We start from the raw sequence: 15433 nt of genomic DNA, 5'->3' as shown, positions 1-15433 counted from the left end.
ACCTGTAAAGGGAATGACTTGACAAGAGATTTGTTTTTTTCTATGTAGATTAGACCCAGCCTTCCTGCCTGCCCCCCTTGCCTTTCTATGACATCTCTTAAGGTAAGTTAGGAGTCTTCTGCTATTTTGTGCAAGCATGTAAGTAAGATCTGTCCTCATTTGCCAAACTCTTCCTTGGTATATTGTTTTGGCTCACTAAGCCCCAATTTCCCATTCTGGATAACAGAGCACTTAACAGTCATCTTCTTAAGAAACCCACTCAGTCATAGAGATCCTTCATGGACAAGGCTGTGACCAATCAATCCTTCATGGCCACAGACTCCCAGAATGCACTGGGAGTGAATTCTGAAAGCTTCCTGACTGCTTGCTTTTTCACTGGAAAACAGGAGTAAGTGTCCTATTTTCAGGGCATACAGGCAATAAAAACTGTTCTAATCCTTCAGAGATGAGTAGATCTGCGTGTAACATTTTTTAATGTTTGGTCTTTCCCTACTCTTTTACCATGTGAAAAATCTAACCTGAACCAAGTGAGTACTCAAAAGCAAGAAAGCAGTAAAACAATGAAGAAAGGAAAGCTAATAAATAAAACGTCTGTGGAAATTTGGTGGTTAAAAGAACAAAGAAGTTCAATATGGAGCAAACTCCAAAATATTAATATATTAAGTGAAAAAAGCAAAAGCAAAGGGCAGAATCATGTATAAAGTACATTACCATTTGTGTCAAAAAATAATGATAATGTTTGTGTGGGCACTGAATTTATCTGACAGAATATAATGTTGCCTCTGGGGAAAGGAACCGGAAGCCTGAGGACAGGAGTGGGAGGGACCCTTACTTTCCATGGTTTACTTTTTTATATTTTATAAATTTTGTATTACCTACTAAAAAAGGAAATACAAAACAACAACAACAACAACAACAAAAACCCACCACCTACTGCACCTGCCAAGGACAAGAGCTCCTCCCACCAGGCTATTTTTGGCAAGATGTCCTGATCAAAGGTGTGGGGAGGAATTTGTTTTCATACTCTGGGGTGTGGAATCCCTGCTTCCCACTTTCCTGGCACACTCATAGCAGCAGTCAAACAGATTCCACTGGGGCCTGCCCACGCAGATGAAGAATCCCCTACTTCCCTTGTACATAAAATCATAAGCCTCACCAAGCTTAAACCAACAGGCAGTGTAGGAAGAAGGAGAGCCTTTCTGAGCCCTGCCAGTGCCTGGGCCCCTGGAGCGATATTAGTCAGCAGTGAGCACATGGAGAGGTGTTGACCTGGGGAGACTTTGACAGTCTTCAGCGCTCTCCCCTCTGCGGACTGTTTGTGAGGCTGGATTGGTGTCCTTCATGCTTAAAGCAATGTTCTGGAAGAAGGCCTCTCAAAAGGCATATTACCCGATCATGATCACCGTAATCCCCTGGGTAAATGAATACCCCCCCACTGCCTTCTGGGCAGGTTGGTCCCAGCCTGAATGGCCACCTTGTTAAAGTCAGAAGCAGCCTGCGCAGTCGTGCAAAGAGCACAGGGCTCAGCATGCAGCAACCTGGTCCTAACGCCAGCCAGGCAAGTATGGTGTCATCTTAGGCAAGTTTCATAACTTCTCTAGGCATCAGTTTTCTCATGTTTAAAAATCCCTCAAAGATCACAGACATCCCTTTCAGCACTAACTGTTCATGATTTAAATTTTAAAAGTTGCAACTCTAAGTCAATTTTAATAAAAGAGAGAAATAGGAAGCTTCCTCATCCCAAATTTGCATAAAGTTCTCTGACCTAAAAGCTCTCGTGGTTTGATTATTTGACTGACTTTGCAAAATCTCCTAAAGGTTCCTGCAAATAAAAGAAATTTCCCGGTGTTCTAAAATACTGTGATGACTAAGTAGGGGCAGTAATGACCAAGAGGACATTCTGAGACCAAGATGCTGAGAGGCAGCAAGGAAAGCACACGTGACTTCCTCTTTCAGGTAGATGCAAATGCAACTCCAGATTCGGGCTTCCTTTCCTTCTCCTGAAGGTCACCCAGTATTAGAAATTTGCATATTCTCACAAGTTTCTTCCTAGCATCAACACCACCAAGCCTAGGCAATGTTGTGAAATAAGACAGTGTTTCCTCTTGCTCCATGCCCTTCTATAACTTTTCCCTTCATCTTCCATACCTGATCACCTCATGCTGACTACCCCACTGCCCAGAAATACCCTCACAGTGCCCAATTCAAGACCTTTCATCACCTGGCGCCAACCTCCTTGTCAAGCATCACTGCTACACATATCCTTGCTGGAGCCAACCATTTCCTCTAAGCTCTTTGCCCTTGAATAGAGCCTGGCAGGACAAAACAGAGGGCATAGGCTTGGGAGTCAGATTCATTTCAAATTGTGACCTCTCTAGTTTTGTGAATTTGGAAATGTTGTATACCATTTCTGAGCTTTAGCTTTCATGTCTGTGAAAATAAGGCATAATATTATTATTGGAATGTTCCAGGAGATGACTGTAAAGCTTAAATAAGTTAACATATGTGAAAGTACCGAGGAGTTTGCCTGGCACATGGTAAGCATTTGAAAAATACTTGCTTCCTTTTTTCTCTCCACCAAGAATGGCCCTCCATCTATGTCGACCCATCAAAATATCACCACCTTCAAGGCCTAAATCAAATCCCTGATTTTTGGTCTCCCATAGCAAGTACTTAAAAACCACTCTATTCACATGGATGTTTATAATAGCTTGGTTTATTATTGCTAAAACTTGCCAAGCAAAAGCAATCAAGATATCCTTCAGTAGGCTGAATGGATAAATAAACTGCGATACATCCAGACAATGGAATATCATTCAGTGCTAAAAGGAAATGAGCTTTTCAAGCCATGGAAAGACATGGTGGCACCTTAAATGCATATTACCAAATGAAAGAAGACAATCTGAAAAGACTATATACTGTATGATTCCAATTATGTGACATTCTGAAAAAGGCAAAACTATAGAGACAGTTAAAGATCAGCAGTTGCCAGGGGTGAGGGAGGAGGGAGAGATAAACAGGTGAAGTGCAGAAGATTTTGAGTACTGAAACTATTCTGCATGATACTCTAATGGTGGGTACATGTTATTGTTCATTTGTTAAAATCCATAAAATGTACAATACCAAGAGTGAACCCTGACGTAAAAAAATTTTTTAAATCACTCTATTGACTTTCATTCTACCACCATGGGATACATGTCTCATCTCCTCTACAAGACTACTTAGCTGTGTGCTCTTGGGAAAATGGCATTACCTTGCTGATTTTTAGTTTCTTCATCCGTAAAATGGAAATAGTAAAATCTATATCTCAGAGGGTTGTTGTGAAGATTGAATGAGATAATGTATCTAAATTTTAAGTACCTGACCTGGAACATCGTAAGGAGTCGATAAATGTCAGCTATTATCCTTGGATACCCATGAGAGATAAGATCCATGTCATGTTCTTAATTTAGTCTATATAATACTATTTTAGCTTTATATATGACTACAGAATGAAGGAATTAATGAAAAACGAAGTCCAACAAAATTCCTAAAATATCCCTCTGGCTCTCTGTAGCCCAGAGAAACAATACAAAAGAATCCTGGCTTCATAAGAAAGGTTACCAGAAAACAATCAGAAAATATTAATTTTACCCACATGCACAAATATGGTCTTCTTCATATCAAGAAAATCAAAATCCTCATACCTTCTCCAGATACTAAAAGAAAATGGAATATATCAAAGGTCCCAGAGAGCTTTCATGTAAGGACAAGCTATACAATGAGGCTTCTTCAATATGCAAAGTCTGAAGAGCCAGTACCATCCTCAAAGGGGAAGAGAAACTCCTGTAAGTCTACACACCAGAATCAAAGCACAGTCCTGAAGTTTGAATGAGATGGTTTCAGAAGCATGAGTATAAAAGAAGTCATCTTCTAACTGAACATTGTATTTTATAGATGAAGAAAGTGAGGCCTACAGAAGTAAAGGGATTCAACTCCTGTCCTCCAATCCAGTACAACTTTCATTATACCAAAACACAGTTTTCTTTCTCCCCATGCAAATTTAAAGTGTGGAGAAATTTCTTTGAAGACTTTATTAATATTCCATTCCCTGTGTCCACTTCGGTGCCAAGTTGGAGGAAAGAAGAAGTTGCCACACACACAGCAGATGGGCAGGGTGGTGGTCTCACGATGACCTCATCATAAAAGTACATAGGGAGAGCCAAAAGTTCAGGCTTCCCTCCTGGGTTTGAGGGCTGTCATAAGTAGAACCAAGAAAACAGAGTACGCAGTAGGCAGCTGATATATGGGCTATTTGACCAACTGACTGAATAATGCACATGTCCTGTCTAGGAGCAGCTGATGATGTGACAAAAGGTCAGCTGTCCCACTGTTCTCAAACTCTAATGTACATTTGAATCCCCTGGAAAATCTGTAAAAATGTGTAGATGGCCAGTCTATTCATAAAGATTCTGATTCAAAAGGTCTAGGTGGACTCAGTAAACTGCATTTTTACAAGCACCCAAGGTTCAGGATTTAAGAATTACCACACTCAACTGTGAACTCCTGAAGGCCCAAATCCAGAAAATGTATATTCGACCATATGCCCTTGGCAAAAAGCATGCCTGTCTCAAAGCTGGTGCTCAAAGGATGTTTGCTCTACTGTAAGCACTATTCAATAGTTGATTGAATAGTTATATGATTGCCATGTTATTGCTGATTTGAAACAGCATCAACAATTACTGAGTACCTGCTATACGGCAGGCATTACATTCAACTCTAAGAACACAAAGGGAAAGAAGACACAATCTTTATTTTTGACAAACTTGTATGTCAACTGGGGAAACAGCTCCTCTACAAAAAAACCTTTGGTAAGCATCAACAGGCAATGTATGCCACAAGGTTCCAGAGAACAGAAAAATCATTGCAGGCTTTGGCCACTCAAGTAGGAAAGACATGGTCTTAGGCCTTGAAAGCGAAAGAGGACCCAGATAATCCAAAGGCATTATATGGAAGAAAGGTCTAGAAGTGAGACCATTCTTGGTATATTCAAGAAAAACAATAAAAACTTATTGAGAACTTACAATATGCCATGCACTGCATTACTCTTTCTCAATTTCATTACCTTTTTTGCTATTCAAAATAACACTGTTAAGTAGAAATAGTAATTACCCATGTTTTACAGATAGAAAAATGAGAATCAGTGCTGTTAAGAACTTGCTCAGGAAGAAACAAGTATTAACTTGAGTTTGATTGAACTCCAAGTTCATGGTAACATCCTTTCTCTTTATCCTACTCTATTTTAGAGTAAAAAACCCCTATGAAAGCATTTGTCTGAGGGTTCAAAATTAATTTGAATTATTTTAATTGTCAACACTGAGTAAGATTAAAACATTAGGTTTTAGATAGTTGTCACAATATTCAGATATATCTCAAAATATCTAGACATTCTCCAGGAAAGAGCTCCTCAGTCAATCCTACAAGGTTGTTTGTGTAGTACAGATTGGCAAAGCCGTTAGCTGGGCTCTGATTAGATGCAAATGTCCTGATAAGGGGCAGCAGGACAAGTACAAAGTAGGCAGCAAGCAGGTGATGCAAAGAAGAGTCAGAATTATGTCCTTTCCTGGCCTCTCTCAGCACCTGGAGCACTGAACTGTCTGAGAACACAGATGGAAAATGTCTGATATCTAGCATTTACCCAGCAGCCTGTACCATGTTCCCAAAAAGGTGATGCTTGCTTCATGAGCTCATCTTTGGAATGTGTGAGTTTCTAATTCTGACTCACTGGGATGTGGCATGAGGCTGCCAACCTTATACTCATGTGGCATTTGTCCTGGAGGGGGATGTATCTGTGGCAGGAGGGAATGATACTCATCAAATATGAAACCAGGAAGTGGGCTCTGCATTCACTATGTGGGCCTTGCCCTTCCTCACTTGATATCAGTCAAGATCCTAGGTGGGAGTGGGATGGGATGTGAGTGAGTGGAGGCTGGCGGGGAAACAGATCTGTGATGGGGACTCTGTGGTTCACCCTGCAACCTCCACTGGGATGTGAATGTCTCCTCCCCCAACACTGGGCTTCATGTCAATCAGAGGAGACCTGAGAGGTCATGAAAGCACAGCCTCGCAAGCTCTCAGGGTGTGTCTCAACGAGCCTCTTAAGAGGAAGATGGAATTTTCTATATTTACCCATTACAGTGGGCTGGGAAGGTAGACTCTCACCCTGGTGGACTTAGTGTGTACTCAGCGGAAACTCCCTTACAAAGGGAAGGGCCCACACTTCGGATCAGGGAAGTTCAGAACCCCACTCAGAGAAAGGAATAGGAAGAATGGGCAAAAACTGATTCTTTGGCCAAAGAGTCTTCCATAATCAGAAAACTTTATCCCCAAAGTTACACTTCTTAGAGATGAAGATGTGTGACTTTGAAAATCTTGATGAATAAAGAGTCTACTGAGATTTAATGAATACAAAGAAAAGCCATTTTAACTGTCATTCAAGACTCTCTCTTTCTCCATCTCCACCCTTCACCATGGCTGCCAGCACCTTTTTGCTGTAATCTCTCTCTTAACTTTTACTCTCCTCTCTACTACACAGGCCCTGTGATATCCTAATATAGCCTCCTTTCTCTAAACACTTCCACTTTTCTTGTCAAATTTACTTAGTAATGGCAAGTCTCTACTAACTGACCCTCTCCCCTCTATCTCAGAGAACAGGAACTGTGGTTTCACTGTCTCAAATGCTTAGCAAATTAGCAGATTCCTAAGAGGAATATCAGGTATTCAGGTAAACAACCAAATGAACCAAAAGCATCCATGTGACATGAACACACCTTCAAAATTTTGTGATTTGCAAAATTTTGCAACCAATTCTTTATATCCTCAAGGGGAAGATTTTCTTACATCTGGGTTCCCCTTTCCACATTTACTGGGGAAATCCTTAAAGTACACTGACAAAGGGGTCTGCCAAAACATTTCTAAGAACTCCTTTCCTGTCAGACAGAGAAAGACAAATACTGTATGATATCAGTTATATGTGGAATCTAAAAAATACAACAAACTGGTGACTATGACAAAAAAGAAACAGACTCACAGATTCAGAGAACAATCTACTGGTTACCAGTGGGGGAGAGGGAAGGCGGGATTGAAAGGTACAAACTACTATGTATAAAATAAGGATACATTGTACAATACAGGGAATATAGCCAACATTTTATAATAACTATAAATGGAATATAGTCTTTAAAAATTGTTCATCACTATGTTGTACACTTGAAACTTATATAATCTTGTACATTATATTACTTGTATAATCTTGTAATCAATTTTAAAAAATTAAATTGAAAAAAGAAATAACTCCTTTCCCCACCTTGGTGATCTCCAGCAAAACACCCTAGTCTCTAAGCAAATGGAAGGGTTGGTTTACAAGGTAGCCACTGCATTATCATAAATCTTACAATACCTTAAACATGATGGCATTTATAAATAAACCTTTGCTGAGCTAAGGTGGAAATCAGCCCTTTAGACTATGCCCTGACCTTGGCTAGTGGCTGCATAATCACATAATATCTGACACTGGCTTGAGCCAACACCATATGTGATTGCCCAAGGTTTTTTACATTGCCCCATTCATCCTTAAGTACAAAGGGGGTAGCAGAATTATTACAATCAATATCTTTCTACTTGAAGTCACTCATTCCCCATCTCATTTGCTATATAAAAAAGGAGGCACTATTGCCTTGGAAAGGCAACCTAGTAGAATGGACAAGGCATTGGGCTGGGAATAGGAACACTTAGGTCAGGTCTTAGGCCAGAACAAGTCCTTTCCCTTTCTCAGTTTCTAATATCCTTATTTTTATGTCCATCCTCAGTTAAGATGGTGGAATAAGCACTGTGGAATGAGGCCTAAGGACTTTTCCATACCAGAGATTAGGCAAATCACAGCATTCAAAAGAGAAATCCCAAATTATTGGTAGATAAGAAGACCTTTTGAATAGAAGACCTTTTCAACACAATAAACCCCTCAGCTGTAACAAAAGCAACAGTTTTTTCCCCCAAGTGGGTCCCTATGATGGTTAATAAACAATCAAGAATATCTTTTGTGTTGTTTATGCAATGAAGCTCTTAGCCTCATTTGCATGAGGCTAAATAATCCTCAACCTATATTCTGGTGTGAACTAAGATTGGTGACTGGTAAAAATTATCACCGAACAGCAGTGGAATGATGATGGTGGTGGTAACAATAATGACAATGACATTTTAAACTAAAGCCTTCCTGTTAAATAATGGAAGAGAAACGAAGCACCTAATGCAAAAATTAAAGTATGCTCACTTTATAATCCCAATTGAGAAACTAGATATTGAAGCTAGGTAGATAGCCCTCTGTGAAACTTCTTACTGAAGAGCTGTACCCTACTTGGTTATCCAGTGCTTATCACACACTATGTTATTGCTTGACCATTTTCTTTCTCCACTAGATTGCAAACTCTGAGAGGGCAAGGAAGACCAAGTCTTGCTTACCATTGTTTCCTCAACGTCTGAAAGGTAACTTATTTTCCATAGATCTTGTTAAATAAGTAAATTAATAAATGGTTGGTAGTGAGTTGAATAGTGTCCCTCCAAATTTATGTCCACCTAGAATCTCAGTATGTGACTTGATTAGGAAATAGGGTTTTTGCAGATGTAATTAGTTAACATGAGGTTAACTAGATTAGGGTGGGTCCTAAGTCTAATATGACTGGTGTCCTTAAAAGAAGAGGAGAGGACACACAGATACGCGCAGGGAAGATGGTCATGTGAACTTGGAGGCAGAGCTTGGGGTGATGCAACTACAAGCCAAGGAACACTAAGGATTGCTGGGAGTCACCAGAAGCTAGAAAGAGGCAAAGAAGGATCCTGAAGGATCCTTCCCTAGAGCCTTCAGAGGGAGCATGGCCCTGCTGACACTTTGTGGTACCCAAATTTGTGGTACCTTAAAAGGCAGCCCTAGGAAACTAATACATGGTTGAAAAGATATTTGCATATAGTGTGAAATCACACTTACAACATTAAAATAATTCTTTGAATCAGTCTGATAGAACTAGAAAGGTCCAGGGAGATTATATAGTCTAATCTCCTTATTGTTTTTTAAAAAAAGTACAGCTCGGAGTGAATAAATGACTGAGCTAGTGCCCAAATCCAAGTCCCCTTTCTCTTCTATGAATATCACACATGGCAATGATTTGTTTCATCAAAATAACCTATGTTGTATTATGAGCTTGTTGAAGCTTCATTTGTTGTGTTATCTACATTTGTGTAAGTAGATTTAGATCCCTTTTTTAAAAGAATCTTGCTTCCCTTTATGCCAGGTTATAGATCTTTCCCCCAATTTTTCTTCAAAAGCAATTAATGTCAGAAAAGGAAACAAATTTTAAAACAGCCAGCCGAAATTCTTACGGCTTAGAGCCATGGCGTCTTGGCCAAGTGTAACGGAAAGAAACAGGACTAGAATTTAAACCTGGTCGCAATTTATAACCAGACCTTCCTATATTGACCTAGACAAGTCTCTATGCCTCAAACTTCCTCATTGTAAAACTGCACACAAATATCTGTCTGTCTTCCTCCGAGGTCATAGTGAAGAAGTGAGGACAAAAGTAGGGAAAAGATCACAAAACCAGAGATGGTTATTGCAAGTAGCACCAGGAGTGATGCCCCTCATCCTCCCAGAAAAGAGAGCTTTGAGTTCCCAGTCTTCATCAAACCACATACAGGGCCAGATTGAGATCTTTATGGGCCTTGAAAGTTAAAAACGTTAAGCACCCAACACACAGGTAACTCAAAATATATTTTACATTACTGAGCAGTAAAACATGTGTTTTACAACTTCTTTTATAACCCAGCAAAGTTTTTATAATTTCCCTTGATGACTATTTTGATGCTCGTTTATAATTTTTTGTAATGTTAATTGTCGTTTTCATCCTGATCTTTGCTTGACAGTTTCACTGGTTCTCTAGGGTTGTGCTGTGGCGACCTACAGGGCAGCCCAGCCTGAGGGTACATCATTTACACTCACTGGACACCCCCGCAGCTCCCCACCTATATCTTGGGAGTGACACTTTCTTACCATAAGCCCTTATTCAATTAGTATTGGAAGAATTAAAGTTTGGGTCTATTTGCCCATCTTTCTGTCCAAGTATGTTCTTAAATAGCATTTTCAATGTTATCAAAGCTAGACAAATTTATACAAATTAATAACACATCAAACTTGCACTTCAGAATGAAAGGTTTGCTGAAAAGAAAATAATGCATAATTATGCCCATCTTAGCTCCAACATTTCTAATATTTTGAACCAGACCACTCTTCTAAATATAATTTTCTGCCCTATTTGGCAACCAAGTCACTGGAGAATTGGATGAACTACATCAACGTAAAGGGAGATGGAACCAGCCTGGGCCATGTGTTCTAAGTGTGCCATTTTAGATCTCTGAACCACTTTCAGACACTAACTTGATAACATTTTATACCTTCATAAATTCTCCCCTTCATTTTTCCTTTGTTCACTAATACAGCCATGAGGTCTTAATTAGACATCTATATTCAAAAATGCTAGAATTATACCAAGGGGTTTTTTTTAGCCTTAAAAATTAGAGTAGGAAAGTCAAAGTCCATGAAGTTAAGGTTAACATTACCTATAATATGCTTTCTGAGATTTGAGTTTTGGAGTGTTTGTGTGTGTGTGTGTGTGTGTGTGTGTGTGTGTGTGTGTGCTATAAGGCAAACATTTTAGTGGTGGTATGCTTATGGAAGCATGTTCATGAATAATAATAATAATCTCGACATTTACAAAGCTCTGTAACACATTTGTTCCTCACAATAACCAAATTCCAATTTTTGGAAATGATTAAATTGACACTCGGAATTTGGGGGACTTTACCCAAAGTCACGAAGCTAAAAGACTGGACTGAACCAGAATATTCTAGTTCCTGGTCCAGTGTTCTCTCTCCTACACTTCAATGACTCCCCTAAAATTTTGAGAAGATATGTCATATTTTTGTATGAGGAAGTGTTTTAATGCCTTCATTTGGCTACAAACAAAATGCACAAGCCATAGGATGCTGGGGAATCCAATTTCATCCTAACACTACCACATATGCCATATATTTTATCTGTGACTGTGAGAAATAACCCTTCTACTTTGTTATTCAGTTGTATCTTTTCACTCCCTAAATAGGAATAACAACATTGTACATGGCTCCTCCAACCTAAGTGATTCCAGAAGATTAATGTTCATGAGCCATGAATGGAGAACCCCTGAAGTGGGTGGGAAGCTGTGGGTTCTCTGAAAGTGAAGGGCACAGAAGTAATTTCCATTAAAAGAAATAGAATTGGAAGGGCATGGTGTTCAGCCCCTAGGCAAGGCTAGGTCTACTCAGGGCTAGTAGCTAGGAGGTGAGGTCAGAGAAAAGGAATAGGGAGGTTAGACTCCAAGGTCTATACCAAGAGCCCTTCTGCTTGCTTCCCATCTCTCCTCTGAGTGTGTATATTTGTTTCTATTCATGTGTACATATGTGACATTTTCCAGCATGATTCTTGTCCAAGCTATTCTGTCCTATTTTGAGTACTTGGGTCAGAACCCATATCTAAATTTTTCTTGTAGAAAATATCATCACTGTGTAAATAGTGAACAATATTAGGCCCTCTTGATATTGTTCATCCTCTTACACATGGATAAGCGCTTGGCTTCCTGAGAAAAGTGTTCTTAACTCCTCAGGAAATAAGAGTGGGTTCTCTTTAAAAGATATCCAAGAACTGTTAGTTTTACTGTGGTGCCCCCTAGTGCTATGTGAGACAAGACTCACTTTCTGTATTTGTCAATATGTAGACCACATAAGAGAAGTGAAATTTGGAGAAGCGACAATTTGGGTAATTTTTCCTGTATTTTCTTTTGCATAGAATGGAATGAAGTGTGTTCCCTTAGCATGAGTCACAGGACCCTTTGTGTCCTGCCCCCACTTAGATTTTCAGCTTCATCTTCCTCCACTTTCCCCAATGAACTCTCAACTCCAACCATTCTGAACAACTTGCTCTTTTACCTAGAAAGCCTTCTGCCCCTACCTACCCACCATCATCCTTCTTGTCTATTTAAAGAATTTCCACCCTTCTTCTAATATCAGTGAAGCATTACCTCCTCCTCCGGCTTTTACCCTCCCTGAGTTTCTGTTTTCCTATCCGTAAGTGGATTATGTCTAATGTCTGCTCAAAAATCCAACAATTCTATACATTTGCAGTAGTACCTCCTTTAAGAGCCTCAAAATACTTAGTGACAAATCAGTTCAATACTTCAGATGTTTCTTTTTAGCTCCCATACAATTTCTTATAAAATGCAAATTCAATTATATTGAAAATTATTTCCATGTCTATCATAAAAAATTTCTTTAAAAACTTGTTAAATTACATGGGGACACATTTAACTTGAGCTAATCTGAGACAAGATTTTTTAATCAAAAATGCCTCTTTTTCTTCCTAAAGGATACAAAGTCCAAGTTATAGTCTGAAACTTCATCAAGAAACTGAATTCTAATTCTGGCCATCACTGATACAGAATTGGTCAGCTCTCTTTCCAAATGCCTCCACTTCTGTCTTTCCCAGGAGTAAAAGTGATAAGAATGTAAACTTTTAACTGTGGGTGGGATGTGCTGAAGAATTATCACTAAAAGCACATCTTTAAACTACTCTGATAAAGATGATACAAATCTTGGAAGAGCCCAGCTTCAATAGCTCTGAGACACATGGGTATAATCTGCAAAAGCTTCTCACCTTATAGATCAGCTTTTTTCTGCCATTGTTCCCAGGTGAAGTTATGGGGAAGCCTGGAAGCCTGATACTTTAAACGGCAGTCCCAATAAACATCCAAACAGCATGTATTGATTTTTGTGACTCAATTTTACAACTTGTATCATGGATATTCTTCTACAGCATCCACTTCTTTCCCTTTTCTAAATAAGGTATTTTGCTAATCCAGAATAAGTTACTTAGATAGGTACATGGTATATAAATAAATACAGATTACAAATATATGTGCCAATTTGATTTCCCTCAGTCCCTTATTAAGAACCAGGGTATCCAGAAGCTTAGACACAAAAATCTGTTTACTTAAATTGGTATTTCTCAGATCCTCATATCCATTTTATGACTATATATATATAAACTACATACCCACAGGATATTGATCTGGAAGAGACATTTCTTCATCATTTGATCCAACTGCCTCATGTTTCAGATGAGAAAATCAGGACCCAAAGAGGGAAATGTATTATATAAGGAGTGGGTAAGGTCCATCTTTTTTTCTGACATTCAAAAACAAAAACTTCTGCTTTTCACATAATAAAACTTAACCAAGTGGTGAGAAAACAACGGTTACTAAATAAACTTGATTGAAGGGAAGGTTAACTGCCAAATGGAGTTTAACAGTTTCATATGTATTTTTTTACAGAGTCATCCATATAGGAAGATTTTTTATGAAGTTAAAAATTAAATCTAAGAAATAAGAAAAAAAAATCATGATTATTCTCCAAATATCTTTCTCCTACAATGAAAGAGATCCAATTTAACTAGGCAAATGATGAGTATTTCAGCTTTATTTCACCCCCTATACATATCACTCTAATATTATGTCTTATAAAAGTAGAGATTTGATTGGCATCACCATCTACCCCATCCTTCAACCAAAATTCCCAACAATCTTATCTATGAATTTAGAAAAGCTATCAGTCTATGTCCCTTCTTCAGCAGTTACTTTACACCCTTCTCTCTCAATCAATCTCTCTCTCTCTCACACACACACACATATACACACACACAGACACACACTGCTTCCACCATGACTGATCAAGTTCTGGGGAGAACACACATGACTGTCCTTCCCCTTAACAAAGCTTATGAGATTAAATTTAAGGACACAACGTGCTGCCCTGGGTCTTATTAACAGTATAAGAAATTATGTTAGCTAAAACAGTCTAGCTAGAAGTAAGAAAAAAAGTTAAAGTTAATGTCAAGTTAAGAATTTCAAATATCTGTGCCCCAAAAAGTTCCGTATCCAGAGTATACAAGAACACGTTTGTTGAGCAAACAGCTCTAATGTACCTCCTCTATCTTTGTTTCCATTTCTGGACTAGGACCAGAGAAAGCTAATTCTCTCCCAAAGATCAGCTCCATGAATTCTAGTATCCTGGAAGCCAGCACTCAGCTTCCCTTCCAGGCTCTAGCTCAGAACTGCTGGGTGACTTGCTAGAAAGGACCCCTCTCCTCTGCATTCCTTGGGTACTGATAGTTCAGGGCCGGCCCCCGCCACCAGCTGGCTACACATCTGTATCTGTTTCGCCTTTTGCTCTCTCCTGCTCAGAGCCCTAGTGCAATTAATTGCTGAGCCTTGACTGGGGCCATATGTTCTGTCTTTTTATCATCCCACAGTGTAAGGAAATATGTAACGCTGTGGTTGTTTGAAAAAGCACTCTCAGGGCTCCCAGACCTGGTGAATAGACTCAGCTGTTCTATTTTGGGTTACTCTTTGTTTTCTTCTCGGAAGAGCCTAATTCCGGTCTCTGTCTTGGGCATCCTGCCATGGACACTTTGCTCCTCCCCCCACACCCTCTCCCCAGATCGCCTACTCTAATTTCACCCAAAGCGTTCTGTGAAGAGAAGGAAACGTGTGGCATGATGAGGACAGGATGGGTGTGCTGTGGTGCTCGCTGGTCTGCAGGCTTGAGTATGACACCAGCTCCACTTCGGGAATTTGGGGACACCAGCACTCTATAGTACAGTGATCACAACCAAACTCCCACTAGCCTGTAGGCACTGAAAAACCCTATTTCCTGTAGGCGAAGACAAGCCCAGGCATCGTCTAGGACTCTGCTTACCTTATCCTGATCTAATTTGAGGTACCCAGTCTCTGACCTGGCTATCAGAAATAAAAGTTCCTGTTGTCTGACCTTTACCAGGGAGAGACTTTTCTAACACAGAGCATCCACCAGGGAAACAAGAACTATCAGACTAGCCCCAACAAGGGAACATGGGGACACTATTCATTTCTTTTCTTTTCAGTGGAATCTCCTGCAGTCAAGAACATCCTTAAAGGGCTAATAATGTTTGTAGATATGAATAAGTAAATAAGAAAAAATAATGTAAAAGGGACCATAATAAGGAGAAGGAAAAATGGAAAGAATATCTTCATTAAGTGGGGGAAATACTAAAATGATGGTCTTCCACTACATAATGTATTGGACAAAGTGATGTCTATAAGTTGTGATTGGTAGAGAAAGACTGTGAGAAACAATATCTGATCAAGTTACTGGGGTAAACGTTTGGCCATGCACACATACGGGCGTGAACACATATATCTCTGCCCTTAAAATACATAGGCTAGCTATTTAAAAGAACTTAATACTGATACATTTAGCATTCTTCAAAAAGCATATTACT

The 15433-nt window shown here is 39.4% G+C and overlaps 1 protein-coding gene across 1 annotated transcript in view; it reads right to left on the bottom strand.

Annotated features, from left to right (window-relative positions):
• Nucleotides 1-15433, bottom strand: part of TNFSF4 (TNF superfamily member 4) — a 291799-nt gene that overhangs the window by 7945 nt on the left and 268421 nt on the right. The gene's annotated exons all lie outside the window — the stretch shown is intronic.

This window comes from Balaenoptera borealis (assembly GCF_965194805.1).
Source record: "Balaenoptera borealis genome assembly, chromosome: 1".
Taxonomy (NCBI): domain Eukaryota; kingdom Metazoa; phylum Chordata; class Mammalia; order Artiodactyla; family Balaenopteridae; genus Balaenoptera; species Balaenoptera borealis.
Note: the sequence above shows the minus strand (reverse complement) of the source record. Positions and strands in the feature narration are given on the sequence as shown.